The following is an 18,389-nucleotide window of genomic DNA, read 5'->3' as shown; positions in this document are numbered from 1 at the left end:
AAGTATCAGTGCCACGATCTACAGCCATCAGCTCTTATTGATTGAGCTTCACTGTGGACTATACATACGCACACACACACACTGCCCTATTTCCCCCCTTATCCTGACCTCTCTCCCTCCGCTGTGCAAGATGGCAGTTTTAATTGCTGTGGTCAGTGCTACAACCCCATGGGGTCATTTCAATTAAACAGAGTATCTAGAGAAGAAAGACATGAGGGGAAGTCTCTACCTCTGTCACAACCTGAGCCCATTATTCGGCTCCAATTGGCACACACACATACACACCATAACAAATAAACACAGATCCAGGTACCCTCACTTTAATGTCAAAAGGAAATGCCTCCCTGAGTGAAAGCTCATTCAGTGTTGCTTATCACTTAATAACATTTATCAGCTTTTATTTGTGAGTCTAATGAGACACTATATTTGAAATTCCATTCAATCAGATCTATATGTAATGTTATGGCTTACCTGTGCTTAAATTCGCCAATAAATCAAAATCTTCATTCATTTGCGACACATTATACAATATTATTTCACACAAGCGGTCGCACATGGCAGATGATTAATGACTCAATCTTCATAATCAGCGTCCATGCAAAGAAAAGCTTGAAATGAGGATGACCTCATGCATGTATAACCTTATCACACGTTTGCATGATGTGCTCGACACACCCTGAGGTGACATCAACACAATCATTCTTCTCTCCATTGGGACTGACCTTCACCCTTTGACCTGTGGGTCGATCTTGCGGCACAGGAGTTGAATATGTCTATACCCGTAGTGGCATGAGCAGAGGGTCTGACTGTGTGTGATTTTGTGAGTGTGTGTGATAAGTAAACAAGATACTTTTTTTTTTTGGCGCAGCTTTTGAAATGCATCACTAGACGCACACTGGGACTTTGAGTGAGCTATGGCTCCGTTGCATTCTCTGATCAGCCGACTGTTACAGGCCACAGTCAGACTCCGTGTTCAGCTACAGAGGTCTGAGAGAGTTGTGGCCCACAGGGCTGAAACACACATCAGACTCAATCATACACTAAAGGAGTCTGAATAAAACATGGCCTGCATCTATATGGACTTGTCCTGTCATAAAAGAGTGCTTCAGAAGGCTGCACTAGGATCAAAATTATCCCTGTATGAACTATAAATCAGAACCACACGTTTTGTCTTTTTATTATTATTATTTTATAGAAATCAGAAAGAGAAATGTATAGCCAATGCAATATTTTAGAGCTGAGCATAACTAGAACATTTTATATTCACTATAAAAATGTCAATGACTTTTCCATGAATTTCAGAGATGGTATCCTTTTGTTGAGATGTTGGGCACCATGTCAGACAATGAGAGTCATAATTTACTTTCTTTGCATCTTTTTCCCATATAATGAAAGTGAACAATTCTGCCTAACATCTAACTTTGTATTCGACAGAAGAAAGAAGTTTGACAAAATTTCATTTTAGGTTATCTATCCCTTTAAGTTTGTATTAATTTCCATAACTTTTCTCAGCCTGGAAAGCAGTTTTAAAAATTTATTTAAATTGTATATTCCATTTTTGGTTGCTATGGATGTTGCATCCCAAAATCATTTTGACAATACACCAATAAAAAATGCCAACTCGATTGCAAAATGTGTTGATAAGTGGGTCCTGTTCAACAGGACTATGGAGAAACTAATACACGTCTACATCTATCTTGTTAGCCTATAATCAGTTTTTGCCTCTATGAGACCATCTTCTTCACCTATATTTCTTTCTTCGCCACATAAAAACCCCCCTAATAGGATTTCCCAAATATTACAACAGGATTATTAGAGGCTTCCGGAAGGATTTCTTGCCTCCACTTTAGAGTATCTGAAGCACCAGCTTTCTCCATCATTCATAATGCAGCTGAGACTAAAGCGAAAAAGCAATCATCCCAAGAGTTCACATTTCCTGAATCAGTCACTGTAATCTAAGTCATCTGTTGTGCCAACACAAAGGGGAAATGCATGCATAATCCATTCCTTAATCGATAAGGGAGGCCAGATGTGCGCTATTAAAGCTGTATCATCAATCATAACATATTTAACCTCTGTAGACTCAGATTGTGCTCCCCTCTCTATCCCCCTCCCCTCTATCCCAGCATTCCATGTAATCCGGACTCTTCCCCCAAACTCCACACCACCTGACACCGAGGGCAATAACTGGGAGGCAGAATGGGCAATTAAGGCTGCACTAAGGAACCGCAAAACCCCATTTGTTGCGTTCAATATGTCCAAAGGACCTCGCCCAATCTAGGAAGATCAGTAAGGTTTGAGACTGCTTCTCTAAATCCGTGCTGTTTTGCCTGGGGAAGCACTCAAGAGCTTTAGCCCCTCTTCCCAGAGGAAAGAAGCTCATCAAGCAGGTCAATACCTTTCATCCCTGTATATGATCCGCCTTAAAACATAAATGAGCCCAAGAGCTGCTCAGCCCACAGGAGGGCCAACAACTGACCCAGGACTAAGTGGAAAAAAGGTTTTACTAAATTAGGGTTACACATTTCACTCATCTACCAATATTCTAAGTCCTGGTTCAATTCTTTTTCCACTTCCTACAACTGCCTCACTCTAACAAATCTCTCTCTATCAATTTTTCCCAAATTTTGACTACCAAAGTTGTGGCATCACTTTTTCAGCCATCTGGGTTCCAGAAGTATTTTCCCTATTCATTTCTTCCATAGACTTTTCATAAAATCCTTCATAAAATTGAACCAAACCAACCAGCTCTGCGGTGAATTACAACATCATGAACTTTGTTGAGGTAAAAAAGTATTTGAAAATCAGACAAAGGTACAAAGCTGTGTACATACAGTCTTTCATGAGGGCACAAAATAAAATCCCATGAAGCATCGCAAATGATGTAATTGAATAAAAAACAATGGGAATATATAAAATTATTGATTTTATGTTGTTGATTATAAGTAAAGAAACCATATATTTTACACTTATTGCAAAATATTCTGATACATACAAATATAGAAGTAGAAGAGGAGACACCGATTCGATAACATCATTCACAGTGCATCACGGGAGTGGCCAGTTGCTAGTTGCTCTGAGGTTTCACGGGTTTAGTTGGCCATGGTTCTCTGATTGATGGATCTTTCTCTTCTGTACCATGGGTAATGTAATGTAGTTGTTTACCATGAATTAAGCTATCAAACACGATTTTTAAACAATGAAGTTGAAATAACACACACGGATGGCTTCAACGGAAGCATATACCATTGATGAACAACCTCTGAGCTCACGGTAGATCTGTTTTTAAATGTTTATAAGTTATCGTCGAAAATCAATTAGTTTATGGGATAAATTAATTACATTTTTACTTCTGGAAACAGACTATTGCACTCTATAAAGTTTTTTCAAGTGTTTAAATGTAGGAATCAGATTAAAAAAATTGTAAAAAATATAATTTGTCATTTCCACCACAGAATTCTATTAAATGCAATACAGAATTTGAGATGGGGTGGAAGGCTGTGGTAGGAACTTTTCAGGAAATAAACTAAATAAATATATGACACTGTTAGTAGACAAATTAAATTCTTTCTAATAAACCACTATGATAAAAGTGCCCAAAGTTGTAAAACAAAAAAATTAAATTATAGTTTGGGGTGGACTACATGTGTGGCAGACAATATGTTTGAAATGTGTGAATTTGTCATTATTTTTACATTTCAATTTGGTACTGCTATTGGTGTAGAAATTACATACTTCACCTTTAAACACATTCATAGCACTTTCCTTCATGTAAATGCAAACTATAAAGGCCAATCATACTCCACTGGGTTTACTGTAGTGCAGATGCTGCTTTAGAGTGAAACTGTATTGCAGAGATTCGCTCGTCCTCATCAGCACTAGACTTTCTTTAAAGTATCTTATAGCAAGCGTTTAAAGCTTCCAAAGGTCTGTTTAAAACATATGCCGGTCATTCTGAGGACGGAGTTTTGGGGCAATGAATCTTTGATGAAGCATAATGGCCCTATCCCTTGCCCAGCTGCCAAGGCACGTAGGGCTTTTAGTGCTTTAGAACTGCAACTAAATTAGTTTCTGGAAACCAACAGATGATGGGAGAGTAGTGTGGATATGGCGGTTGAGAAAATTGTCTGTCTGGCCCTCTAAGGGAAATAACAAACAGGAATGCCAGAGCTGCTGACACAGTGCGTACATTATGTTAACATGTGTAAGCTAAATCTTTGGAGGAAATGTCTCTGGATGCAGGATATGGAGATCTGTTGACAACTGCAATTTGACAGACAGCAACGTAATAACTCAGACCCAGATGTGTTTCATAAGGAGAGTCATATATTCTCTCCTTGTCTGAATAATGAAATATGGGTGGAAAAAAATTAGAGACAATGGACAGAGGGATACATGGAAGGAATAAATGGCAAGCATGGAGTAATGATGAAATAGACCCCCTCCTTAGCTGTGCATTAATCATTAAAATACAAAAGGAGCATTGAGACAGACAGACAGGCAGCAGAAGCAGCCTTAACTCCACTCTACATTCACTCTTCTGAGCACTTATTTCATGTTTTGCTTTCTATCAGACCGCCTTTCTCCCTTTGTTAGGGGGTTAATATCTGCCCGAGAATGATCACTGTTCAGCCCCTTTCTCCTTAAGTGCCACCATTACAGCATGCCTTTATAGCTTTTACTGCATTGATTGATCAAATCAATACGTCATCCTCACTGCTACTTTGGAGACAATACATTGTGAGCTGCATACAGAAGTGCTTCAAATGTACAACAGCCATTTTTCAGAAAATACAAACCGGCAGCAATGCAGAATGAGTGTCTCCATTTCCATTGTTTCTGTGGTTGAATAATCTCTCTTATGTTGTGTGAGATTATTTGTGTTTTAAATATTCTGCATTGATTTAAGATTTGCATTATTGCCTGACTGTACCTCTCCCAGCCCATCTTCCCCACTACAGACTGATTGCAACCTAGTGGTTGAAAACATCCTGTAATACTACAGCTTTCTACAACCACATGTACTGGGATCATAACCTCTGATAAGAAAATAAATATTGATTTCACTCAGTTCATAAATAATAGGTACTAAAGGGGTCACACCCGACATCAAATAGAGAAATGCAAAAGAGAACTGGTTTTCAACATTTCACAAGATTTAGGGTATGTCAGTTTTTGTTTATTGTTCTTTTTAAACATGCTCTAGATGGATGTCTTTGACAGTTGTGCCGTGTTTCACTTTTTCAGTGAATCGAGCAGGAGTGTCGTGCTTTCATAGACAGTGTCAGGTAGAAGAAGAGTGCAAAAAGTTTGATTATGCATGTTCTATGGGAATTTAACCCATGACCTTTGTGTTGCCAACACCATGCTCTACCATCTACAGGAACACTCATATAGTGCTTATGTTGTATTATCAAACTAGGATTGGATATTGCTAATTACCTCACAATGTGCTATATATTGTGATGCATGTGTCACAATTCAATGCATCATGATATCATAGATCATGGATTGTGATAGAAACACTCAAGAGTTAATTTTCATTCTCTCTCTTTCTCTTGCAATTTGTTTCACTTTTTTCCAATACCTTATGTTCCAATGAGAAACAGTTTCAGAAATTGCACTCTATTAATTGTCTTGTAGGAAAAATTAATGAGCCTCATTCATGAAACAAAAGCAAAAATTTTTTTTGTGTGTAAATCGTCATAAACCCGCTCTGAGGTAAATTCTTGGACTCATAAATATTTTTGTATTTTCAAATTATTAGTTAATTTAAAAAAAAAACTTTATACCTGCCCCTGGCCACATGTAAATCGTGTGCAAGACATCCGGACGTGTTGTATTCTTTGAGAAAAACTGCCGTGAATAAATTCTGATAAGTGAAATTAAATAAGTAATGAAAACATTTACTAAGGTCTTACATTGCTCTGTACATAATATACAGTTTTTTGTTCTTTATATAACAGATTGTAATAGATTTGCACTACGTGTGTGTATGTGGGTATGTATGAAGGTGAGTGTATGTACGTATATGTATAACTTGTATTCTTTTTTGTTTTTTGTTTAATTACCTATGTCTTGCTGCTGTTTTTGGTACTGTTTGTATTGTTTCTGTCACCAAGACAAATTCCTTGTATGTGTAAGCATACTTGGCAATAAAGCTGATTCCGATTCTAATAATTAAATAACTGAAATTAAATGTAATTTAAAAAAACTAAATAATTATAAGGGGGGAAGCTTTGCATTCTTTTTAAACCATTTCCCAATGCTGCTCATCGTTTATTCAGCAGAAGTGCTTGATATGAGGTGAACATTTCATTGACACAGTTTGCCTTTGGTTTTCCAAAAAAATCAACTGCCTCTAACGTTACTGGTTGGAATTTTTATTTTAATATGAGGTCTATAATTTAGGTTTCATAATTTAGTATAGGCATCGGTAAAACGCATTCTGTTGATAACGTATGGTCAATGCTAATGCTGTTAAATCCATAAATAAACACAACAGGGGAAAAAAATGAAAAATCCCACACACTGTAGTATGACCGAAACGCTGTAAGATATTACAGATTTTCAAGCAAAAGATCTTCTTTAGGCATTCTATTAATTTCTCTGAAGTTTCTTCCAGTTGCAAGTATATCACTGTTACTATCATGATTTCACAAATGATGCTGGTGATGTGCTGTGAACTGAACCAGAGAAGGTTAATGGTGGTTAACATCCTCCTCCTGGCATGAACTAAAAAATGTTTACACTCATGTTAAAGCATTTTTATTGACTTTTTGACCTGTTTGAGTCACAAAAGAGCATCATATGACACCAACAAATTGAGATGACAGTAAAATTTTTCAAGACGCTAGTGCTTGCTAAATAAAAATGTTATGATGTGAATGCACTTCGTTCATAAAACAATTTCATTTCTGTTCCGCATAAATGTTAACAGCATTTACTAGCGAGTCTGGTGCCTTGCTTATATGGCATTTTCATGGGTGTGGATTATGATAATTGTGAATAAGCACACACCCCCTCTTTATTTGTTTGGAATACACGAACACTTACTAACAAATATGTGGTGTATGAAACGTTTGTGAATCTGGGCAAAAATATACAGGTAGGTACATTTTATGCACAAATTACTCCGAATGTACTCATATTTTTATGAAAGATTCATGAATGAGGACTATTGAATGCACACATTAAAAAAAAATATGTCTTCAATAAATGTATAGATGATATATATATATATCACTAGTTTATTGTATCGGCAGAGTCCTTTATCAAACACAAATGCAGTCATCTAAATCAGATACTGTATTTCTTATTCACTTTACAATGCCTCTCTTTTCTTCTCACACAAACATGTTGTACAAGTTCAAAGCTCTGCTTCTACACATGCAATTCAGTGCAGACTTTGCACTTTCAGCAGATCAATGATCCCTGATGGCTAATTTAATACCTCTCCCACAATCGCTCTCTTCACACTCTTCCTTTGCCTCTTCCAACATATTTGCTTTAACTGCACCATCCACTCCAGCTCTCTCTTTCCGCTGACTCTGATCTTTTTGGGGTCAGATGTTGATGGTTGTCATCAGTAGCATGGTACCCCTGAAACATCAGCACCCCCAAACATCTGCTCCACCTAAGAGGGAGGGGTGCCATGATTGATGAACTTGTAAAAAAGGCCCAGGTTCAGTGATGTATGAAATCTCATCACTTATTCATATGAGAGAGCTAAATGAGATGGGACGAGAAGGCTTCTGCGATGCTCTCATACTGCAAATAAGAACCCAAAGAGCTAGGCAGTGGGACTCCACCCTTGAGCATTTTCTTAAACAAACCCCTGCATCAGGGCACTCTTCAGAGCCATTAAAACCCATTTAAACTGAATGCCTTGCACAAATGCTTAGACAAACCATTTATTCAAGAGAAGAATAGCACAAGCAATTGACAAACTTGACATGTCATTGAAACGACTGCACTTTTGAGTAATCTGGGAGTCCCATTCAAGGGTTTTAGCAGGGCTCGTGCTCAAGCACACACACAGCTTGTTTAGATGCAACAAAAGAAGTGGCCCCTGTTTTTCAGTTCCCTATTAACGGGAGGAATTAGGATTCAGAGAGTGGCTATCTGACCCAACTGCAGGTGCTGAGCGGCGCTTCTTGCCTTGATCTATGTGATGCATTTGAAGCAGGCGTGGTTTTATTATTTGAGTGTGTGTGTGCATGGTTTGTGTATCGTAGCTCACAGCAGAGATGGGATATCTCCGATCCTGGAGGAAATATATCCAACACTTCCTAACTAAAGCAGACAAATAAAACACGCCCACACATGAAAATGGCACTGAGTGGTGTATTTACAAAGACAGATTATAACAAATGTTGGCTGCTTAATTGTAATTAAACATTGTGCATTGTGGCGTTCCAGCAAATAAAACACTGGCTCGGGCTCCGATCTCCCTTTCAGCAGGGCCACAGGTGCAAAATTGGCAGTAATTGTTGGCAATGTTTCCTGCTTAAGATATGTAGCTCTATTCAATCAATTGAGCTACTTGGAAAGAAACAGGATGGAGAGATGGAGAGGAGGTGGGCTGTGTGGATGGAGGACTGAAAAGATGTGGAAGGGCAGAGTGACAGACACAAAAACTTTTTTTTTATTTTTATTTTTTGCTGGCCAAAATAAATTCTATGGCTAGTCACTAAGCAGGAACTGAGAGGCTGTCTAGGGATGTGTATTTTTTTAGTCATTTTGACTGCATGAGTAACAGATAAATCAACTTAGAACTAGTGGGGTGGTGAAGTGAGTTACATATCGTCTAGGTTACGGATGTAACCTCCGTTCCCTGATGGAGGGAACGAGACGTTGTGTCAAAGAAGCGACACTAGGGGTCTCTCTTGAGTGCTGAATATGCCTCTGATCTATGAAAAAAGGCCAATGGAAATTAGGCAGAGAGTATTTGCATACCCCGCCCCGGACATACGGGTATAAAAGCGTGCAAATACGTCAAGTTCATTCAGGAATTTTCTGAGGAGCTGGAATGGTCCGACCACGGCTCAGCGACGTGGCCGGGAGGACACAACGTCTCGTTCCCTCCATCAGGGAATGGAGGTTACATCCATAACCTAGACGTTCCCTGATGGAGGGAACAAGACGTCGTGTCGAAGAAGCAACACTAGGAGTCCAATTCAAATCACGCCATGTGCTGAGCCGTGTACGTGTAATTCTGACACAAGAGCGGGCAGGTATATTTACATGCAAAGGTGACCAGTTGTGTCAGACTGCACATACCCTTCCCCAATGCCCCCTAAAAGATGTCGGAACCCTTTTGGTTACCCTAAGCAGGGGAACAAGGCAACGCTTGCCAATCTGTGAACGGGTCGAGCCTAGCTGGGCCTCTTTTCTCTCTATGTTTCTCGCATAGAGCCAAAGCCGCTGGGGCCCTTACACGCATTATGGGAAGGGGGTCTTACCCAGTTTCCTATTCTTTCAGGGGGAAATGACCCTTCGGAGACCACACCTGCCCAGGAATGGGGAGGTAAGTGGCGAAATACATCACATGGGCCCCTCAGGTCACACGTGGAAAAAATGGCACAGTGGTAGATCCAGCCTCAAGGAGGGGGGAGTTGCTACAGCACAGCAACCGGAGGGCAGCTGGCACTGCCCTAAGGGAGACGCGGGTCCACTCGCAAAATATCCACACAGGAGGAGTCCACGCAGTATTCCGGACCAGTGGAGCACCTATTCCAGTACGGGTAGATTAAGTACCCGTAGTAGATTGGGCCAGCGAATTCCTCTGCCGAATTGCAGACCCATAGGGCTAGGGAGGAATTCTCCTGGGATCCGAATATATGGAATCTCCTGGGAGAGAAAGCGCACAGTTTTACCTCGACCGAGGGAAAGGGCGCTAGGTGCAAGCGATCCACCAGGTCAGTTCATCAGCGTGTTACAAAGTTCTACCGGCTCAGACCTGAGAAGACACGGGACGATACTGACTTAACCCTGAGATTGTAAAGTCTCACAAAGGTATTAGGTGTCGCTGCTCTACATATGTCTGCCAGGGAGGTGCCCCTGGCCAGTGCCAATGAGGATGCAACGCTCCTTGTTGAGTGTGCTCGGACACGTGGGGGGTGGGGGGGTGGGTGGGTATGGCCTGGGGACCTCTGGAAAAGTTTTAGAGGGACTGTTTAGCCTGGCCTAAAGTTGGCGAGGCAGTCCAGCACTGACTGCGCACGCTCGTTGGTGAGACGTGCTAACATCGAGACTGAGTCTAACTCCATGCTGAGAAAAGAGATACTCTGAACCGGGGTGAGTTTTAATTGCGTAACCGAGTCAGATGGTCCAGGCCAGCCAGAGTGACGGGTTGGGAAGTGAAAGCCATGCATCCAAGCTCCGTGCTAGGGGCACCAAGGGGACAATTATTTTTGCCGAACCCAGCGGGACATCACATCGGGGCAGAGCAGGTAGTATGGTGTCGGGAGGCGCAAACGCGTCCCAAGGCTGTGAGCGACGTGGAGCCCCCAGGCACCAGTCATACAACCGCGATGGCTGTGGGGAGGACGGAGGGTTCCAGTCCAGCCCCACGCTGGCGGCAGCCCGGGCAAGCATACCAGTCATCTGCGCATCGGCCTCAGCCTGGGCATGCAAAAAAATCTCAGATGCAGCGGCGAGCTCATCCACCTCGAGCTCTAGAGGATAGGCAGACTGGCCGTGAGGCGAGCCGCTGTTCCCTCGAGCACGGACAGGAGTCAACGAGCGTGCCGGGGGGAGGATGGTCCGAGGGGGCGTACTCGGCGGAGCTGCACCCGCTGCCGTCCCAGATTGCCTCCATCCCCAGCCGCACCGTCCTCAATCCCGTGGGAAGGAGCAATGCGGGGGGCGGCTGGAGTGGCTTGCTTTCAACAGAAAACTGCAACGTTGCCATGGTCATGCTCTCGCAGTAAGAACATGAACCATCCACAAATGCTGCCTCAGTGTGATCGCAACCCAGACACACGAGACAACGCCTGTGGCCATCTGAAGTGGAGAGCACTCTACCGCATCCAGGAACTACGCAGGGGCGGAAGGGCATCTTTATGAAAACACACGTTCAACGCCAGCTGCGTATTTACTCTTTTAGAGGAAATAACTATTTTAGAACTCGAGAAACTTTAAGTTTCTTGCGCTGTTGAAGCACCCAGGGGCAAACTGCACTGCTGTGCAGAGAAGGAGAAAGCTGCTGTAATGCGCCGTCGAATGCAACAGGCAAGCATCAGAGGAAAAAAGAAACAGGTGTGTGACTCACAGCTGACTGCAACACGACCATCGGCTCCGAAGAAGATTTCTGAATGAACTCGATGTATTTGCCCGCTTTTACACACCTATGTCCTGGGCGGGGTATGCAAATACTGTCTGCGTAATTCCCATTGGCCTTCTTTCATAGATCAGAAGCATATTCGGCACTCAAGAGAGACCCCTAGTGTCGCTTCTTCGACACAACGTTGAAGTGAGCAACAGACGGGGAAACGGTAGTTTTAAATTGTTGGTCTATGTACAATTAAACATTTGGAAATGTTTTCCTGTCTCGATTGTTTTTCACGGGAAAACGAGTTCAAATTGAAATCGCTACCTGATTTGGGATGGTAAATGATTTCGGGGTAAAATCTAAGAAGGGGTTAGAGTTGCGCTATAGTTTTTCTGACCAATCAGGTAGAGCTTTCCTGATGAATATTAAATTATTCATCCAATCAGGTCTGGCTTTCTTCATGAATACAAATGACTCTTCCAGCCATCATACGTTTCAGAAACATGTAACATTTAATAAAAATAAATAAATAATAATCATTATTTTAATCAATATATTTTAGTATATTAAATGTATACTGTACTTTATTGCACAAAACAATTAAGCCTATTTAAGGTCCATCGAGACATTTCTTAATGGTGCTAAACACATGCTTCCTTTTTTTCTTAAGCAATGTATTACTTTTTATTTCTTCTGAATTGGGGTGAAATATAACCTGGACATGTTCTTAAAGGTTTTATGAGATTGGTCCACTCATACTTATCCCTAGGGGTCTCCTACTGCGATGAAAAATGGAGATGGAGAGGAAAGAGCGAAGAAAGAGAGAGAGACACAACTGTAGATCTCCTTGCATTAGACAGCTCAGGTCTGTTCCATCATATTCCACTGCCTGGTGCAGGGGTCATAAAAGACTAACACATGATGTTGCCAATGGCAAACAGTGGATGCCCAAGTAAGACTTGCTACATGTGTGAGTGCTAGCATTTGGGGCAATACCTGTGTTTTTGACCCAGAAGTATGACTCAAGTTTTGACGCAGCACCTGCCTCCCCCAAATGAGAGACATGCTGTGATGTCACAAACAAGGGACTCCACAGACAGAGGATAACAGGAATAAAACAATGGAGGAGCAAAAACACATTTTCAGGTGTCAGGTAAGATCCTTTTCCCACTCAAAATCCTACTCCCTTTAGACTCAAGAGCAAGTGGTTTTTGATGCCTTTAAGACATATTGTGTTAAAACAACATCCTGTTTTAGAAAATCCAAATAGTCCTTCTGGTTATCCTTTTGAAGGAGTGGTAGCTACAAATAATAAAAGTACAAAATATAGTGGTAGTGTAGTAATTTTAGTAGGGTTTATCCTAAGCTAGTAGGCTAATCAGTTAGCGGGACATGTAAGGTAGGTCTCAATCAGCTCCCTAGTTCAGTAGTCAGGGCACTGATCAGGGAGTCAGTAATTTTTAGGGCCTTATCTCTAGGGTCCTGTCTCTTGGGTCTTATCTCTAGGGTCTTAATTGCAAAATAATTCCAGTGCACTGAAACATTTGCTCCCTAAAATTTCCTAGAATGTACTGTAAAAACTAGGGAGCATCATTGCTCAGCCATGGCTGGAGTCCACGATGGAGTGTGGAATGTTAACTCTATACTCTGCTTGAAAGCTTCACTTTATTTAGTTGACCAGCCACTGCAAAGCTTGCTTCTAAAACAACCAAGCCAATTTCACTGTTACACTTGTGTAAAATTACCATGCAACAACTGCTTTATGCAGCACAATGAGCTAGTAGCTAATAGCTAGCGGTCGTGTTATTGTTTTGTCATGTTTAAGATGATGTCTCGGCAGTGGAGGTGGCGAATCTATGACGATCAGCCTATAATCCCACCCACGTTGAGGCAGCACTAAATAGCAGTGGAAAAGTAAGCTCAGAAAAGTAAAGTCGAACCGTAACGTGCAGTGGAAAAGTGCCATAAGTGTCCCAATGTTCAGTGGATGAACACACTTGCCAGTGCCGAATGATCACAATAGACTTATTCATGACATAGGGAGCTACGGAGTTAATTGAGACGTAAAGTCAGATAGCAGGTTAGCTTCCAAGCTAACTTAAAAACAGTTTGAGAAGGGTTTAATTTGACCACTTGTAACTTTATTTATAAATTCTGATGTGCCACATATGATTTAAAAGATAGTCATATTTATATAGTTTTACAACATGGATAAACTTTTGTAAGATTTGTAATAATGCATAGAATACAGTAACCATTAAAAGTTATTTCAGCCAATAGAATCGCTATGATTCTACAGGGGGGATAGTATAACCAACACTACACCAGCAATAATTAATTACTGAAGCACCAGAGCAAAAATTCCACAAACACAGTGTGAACATTTTGGGAGCAGACCCTCCTTAGTGAAACAAGACAGGCATGTGATCTCAAGGCAGACAGGGAAAAGGCTCCCAGGCCACATCTGTAGGCAGTGTGTTTCTGTTTGTTCCTGCATGCTAGTCTCCACAGAGACAAGCATGAAGTGTGAAGAGTGGCATTCTGGGATTTGTGTGTGTGTGTGTGTGTTGCTATGTTATCCTCTAGAAATGCTGATAAAGGGGTTGAGCAGTTTTTCTGTGACTGAGCTAAAGGCAGGAAAGAGGAACTACTCTATTCCATACTAGTGCTATTGCCATGGAAACAGGGGCAGTCACATTTATAGTTGAATGTAGACAAAAAGCTCAAGGTTAAGTAACTTTTATTTTTTTACGTTTTCCACCTGTCTTTAAAGGGTGTTGATCTGCAATGCACCAAGTTGAATAATGATGGAATCCCATCCAGTTTAGATCTGGCCATTTTATTGGCTGAATCAGTGCTATTTTTGTAAGAATGACCCATTTATATTGTCCAAGAATGAATCCACCTGTTAACTCTACCAAGGGATAAGAAGAGAATATGAGAGAGAGAGACAAAGAGAGAGAGAGTGAGAGAGAGAGAGAGAGAGAGAGAGTGCGAGAAAGGGAGAGAGACCTGCTGGTCTCAGGTGTAAAGGTGACGCAGCTGAAAGTCATGCTTTATCGACCTCACTGGTGCTTTCAGGGATACAGGTGCATCCAAAACCAAGTGGGCATACCACACCTGCAATTGAGCTGAAAATCAAGAAATTCAATTACAAGGTTATAATAAGACCTGTTTAAATACTAATTTTATTACAAAAATGTTCATGCTTAAAACTCATGTTTCAGGAGAAAATAGATTATAACAGAATATCTGCTAAAACAATTCATAATCCAAAAATATAAACATAAAATCAAGACAAACAATTTGAATAATCTAATTGTGAATCAGGTAAATAGCTATGGTTTTGCAGAGCACACTTATGTATTATGTGTATCAATGGGATCTTTCATAACAATATTAATTAATGTACTCATTTGTTTAAATAATGCTTATTTCCCCATATGTAAAATTAAATAAGCATGGTAAAACCACTGTGGTTTAGACTTCATGTAACCTGACAACATTTACAGGCAAACACATGTTTCTGTAAAGCATATTTGCATTCATTTAATTTCCAAACTTCTATGTTCCATCTCTCACGGCACAACCAAACACTCTGTCTATTCTGCCCCAGTGAGCTTGATGGCGTAATTTGTTATTTGTTGGGCTGTTTTCTGGTTCTCTGCTGTTGACAACCCTGAATAATTCAAATCAACTGAGCAGCATTGTTTATTTGTGGAGGTGACTTTCTCCCCCACCCTATCTGTTCTCTCTTCCCTCCACTTTTCCCTTCTCCCTCTTTTTCCAGCATTTTCTCGGTTGCTTTTTGAGAGTCAAAAAATCCCTCCCTTCTCTGATTCAGGTGTAGTGGCAGTTATAAAAAGGAACAAACGTGGATGTGCACAACAGCTCATTTCTCACATGTACAGTTCAGTTCAGCAGATTCATAGCTTGCAGATGTGTCTAACGTAATGCATTGAGAAAACGGCTATGACAATCTTTCCCACACACACACCATCTGAGTGCTTGACACTATAACTGCGAACAAATGAAAACAGTGGACGTTGCTTTTAAAACTATGTCTAATGCTGTATCTCAACTGCAAGCAAAGAGTAATACGATGCAACAAAAGATTTCTAGTATGTTTTATGAAAATATATGCTTGCTATATGCTGCATATCAGTGGTTACCATCATGTTGAATTAAATTAAGGGTTGAATGAAGCAGGTTTGCCAACTCATGCATCTTAAGCAGTGTGGTGAGGTCATTCCAGTGCTGCGGTTAAATCATCCAGACTCATTCATCCCTTCATCCTCTCACCCACTCAGTCCTCCCCCTGTCTCTCTCTGTCTGCAAGTAGGTCCCTTTGCTCTGAGGCAGATCTAATCACCTGTGTATGGCAGAGGGCAGGAGGCCAGAAGTTCAGGAGGATTTACAGGGTCATTGAGCTAAAGTGTCTTGGCACCATGGACAAAATGCTCACTGCAGCCTCTGAAGCCATTGAAACTAAAGAGAATGCATCAACAGAAATTTATATGGAAGTAAACAACTAGTGGTCTCCCAATATGGGTCTTCAATAGCAGATACTGATATCAAGAGAGCAGGGTGGATGATATCGGTTATAAATCCTGTATATACTGTAATAACTTCTGACACTTTTAACACTGTGGACTCACATTTTTTATTTTTCACACTATCCAACAGAAAATATACTTAAACACTTTAGGAACACCTGTACACCTACTTATTTATGCAATTATCTAATCAGCCAATTGTGTGGCAGCAGTAGAATGTATAAAATCATACAGATACAGGTAAGGACCACTGATATATATATAGAACTGGATTGCTGATGACGTCATATCAGTGAAGCCTCTGCGCCACCATACTGCTATGCCCAAACATTCCAATATCCCTGTTGACTTAATAGGAAATAATCTCATTTCAGCTAGTAAACAGTCATTCAATCACCGATTTTATATCTGAAATCTGCATGCACATCCCTACAAGGCAAACGTCCTGCACTTGGTAATTATTTATTTTAAAGTCTGGAGTTTCTTGAAAGCCCGAGTGAGTTATGTATATCTATATCAAACAGTATCCACCTCTAACAATCTTCATCAGCGAACAGATCAGCTGAGTGTAAACAAGTTCACTGAAACTGTGGGAAGACACAAACAGACTTTTGTCTGCATTTTCAGACTTACAGGTGAAACTCGAAAAATTTGAATATCGTGCAAAAGTTCATTAATTTCAGTAATTCAACTTAAAAGGTGAAACTAATATATTATATAGACTCATTACAAGCAAAGTAAGATATTTCAAGCCTTTATTTGATATAATTTTGATGATTATGGCTTACAGCTTATGAAAACCCCAAATTCAGAATCTCAGAAAATTAGAATATTACATGAAATCAATAAAAAAGGATTTTAAATACAGAAATGTCGGCCCTCTGAAAAGTATAATCATGCATATTTACTCAGTACTTGGTTTGGGCCCCTTTTGCATTAATTACTGCCTCAATGCGGCGTGGCATGGATGCTATCAGCCTGTGGCACTGCAGAGGTGTTATGGAAGACCAAGATGCTTCAGTAGCGGCCTTCAGCTCTTCTGCATTGTTTGGTCTCATGTCTCTCATCTTTCTCTTGGCAATGCCCCATAGATTCTCTATGGGGTTCAGGTCAAGCGAGTTTGCTGGCCAATCAAGCACAGTAATACCATGGTCATTGAACCAGGTTTTGGTACTTTTGGCAGTGTGGGCAGGTGCCAAGTCCTGCTGGAAAATGAAGTCAGCATCTCCATAAAGCTTGTCTGCTGAAGGAAGCATGAAGTGCTCTAAAATGTCCCGTTAGGCGGCTGCGTTGACTCTGGACTTAATAAAGCACAGTGGACCAACACCAGCCGATGACATGGCTCCCCAAACCAACACAGACTGTGGAAACTTCACACTGGACTTCAAGCATCTTGGATTGTGTGCCTCTCCATTCTTCCTCCAGACTCTGGGACCTTGGTTTCCAAATGAGATGCAAAATTTGCTCTCATCAGAAAAGAGGACTTTGGACCACTGAGCAACAGACCAGTTCTTTTTCTTTAGCCCAGGTAAGACGTTTGACATTTGAAGCCCATGTCCAGGACCCGTCTGTGTGTGGTGGCTCTTGATGCAGTAACTCCAGCCTCAGTCCACTCCTTGTGAAGCTCCCCACACATTTGAATGGCCTTTTCCTGACAATCCTCTCCAGGCTACGGTCATCCCTGCTGCTTGTGCACCTTTTTCTTCCACACTTTTCCCTTCCACTTAACTTTCTATTAATGTGCTTTGATACAGCACTTTGAGAACATCCAACTTCTTTTGCAATTACCTTTTGAGGCTTTCCCTCCTTGTGGAGGGTGTCAATGATGGTTTTCTGCACAACTGTCAGGTCAGCAGTCTTCCCCATGATTGTGAATTCAACTGAAACAGACTGAGAGACCATTTAAAGGCTCAGGAACCCTTTGCAGGTGTTTAGCTGATTAGAGTGTGACACTTTGAGCCTACAATACTGAACCTTTTCACAATATTCTAATTTTCTGAGATTCTGAATTTGGGGTTTTCATAAGCTGTAAGCCATAATCATCAAAATTATATCAAATAAAGGCTTGAAATATCTTACTTTGCTTGTAATGAGTCTATATAATATATTAGTTTCACCTTTTAAGTTGAATTACTGAAATTAATGAACTTTTTCACGATATTCTAATTTTTCGAGTTTCACCTGTATTTATTGTGATCGTCGAAGTGTTTGTTCAGAGTTACTTGTTTTATGTTTTTATCAAAAAGAAAAGTTGGTTAAAATAAACTGATACTCTAGATTTAAATGGCTAACTAACACATATTAATGACATGTGTCCATGTATGACTACAGAGAGCACATCACTATGAAAATGAGCAAATCCCGGACATTTACGACGATTTAGAAATCACAGGTTTAACTTTTTTTAAAGTCCCATTTGGGGGTAAGGACGTGTTGTCATTCTAAACAAGCAGATATTATAGCTTTGCATACTTACATTACAACTTGTGGACAGTTTTCCCGCTTTCATTGGTGATTGTTGTGCTGCACTGATAGACTGAACACCGGGCAGATGAATG

General features: G+C 40.7%; 1 protein-coding gene across 1 annotated transcript in view; it reads right to left on the bottom strand.

Annotated features, from left to right (window-relative positions):
- Positions 1-18,389, bottom strand: part of plxna4 (plexin A4) — a 264,215-nt gene that overhangs the window by 172,466 nt on the left and 73,360 nt on the right. The window lies entirely within an intron of this gene.

Source organism: Xyrauchen texanus, chromosome 45 (assembly GCF_025860055.1).
Source record: "Xyrauchen texanus isolate HMW12.3.18 chromosome 45, RBS_HiC_50CHRs, whole genome shotgun sequence".
NCBI lineage: Eukaryota > Metazoa > Chordata > Actinopteri > Cypriniformes > Catostomidae > Xyrauchen > Xyrauchen texanus.
This window is presented reverse-complemented; position numbering and strand designations above follow the sequence as displayed.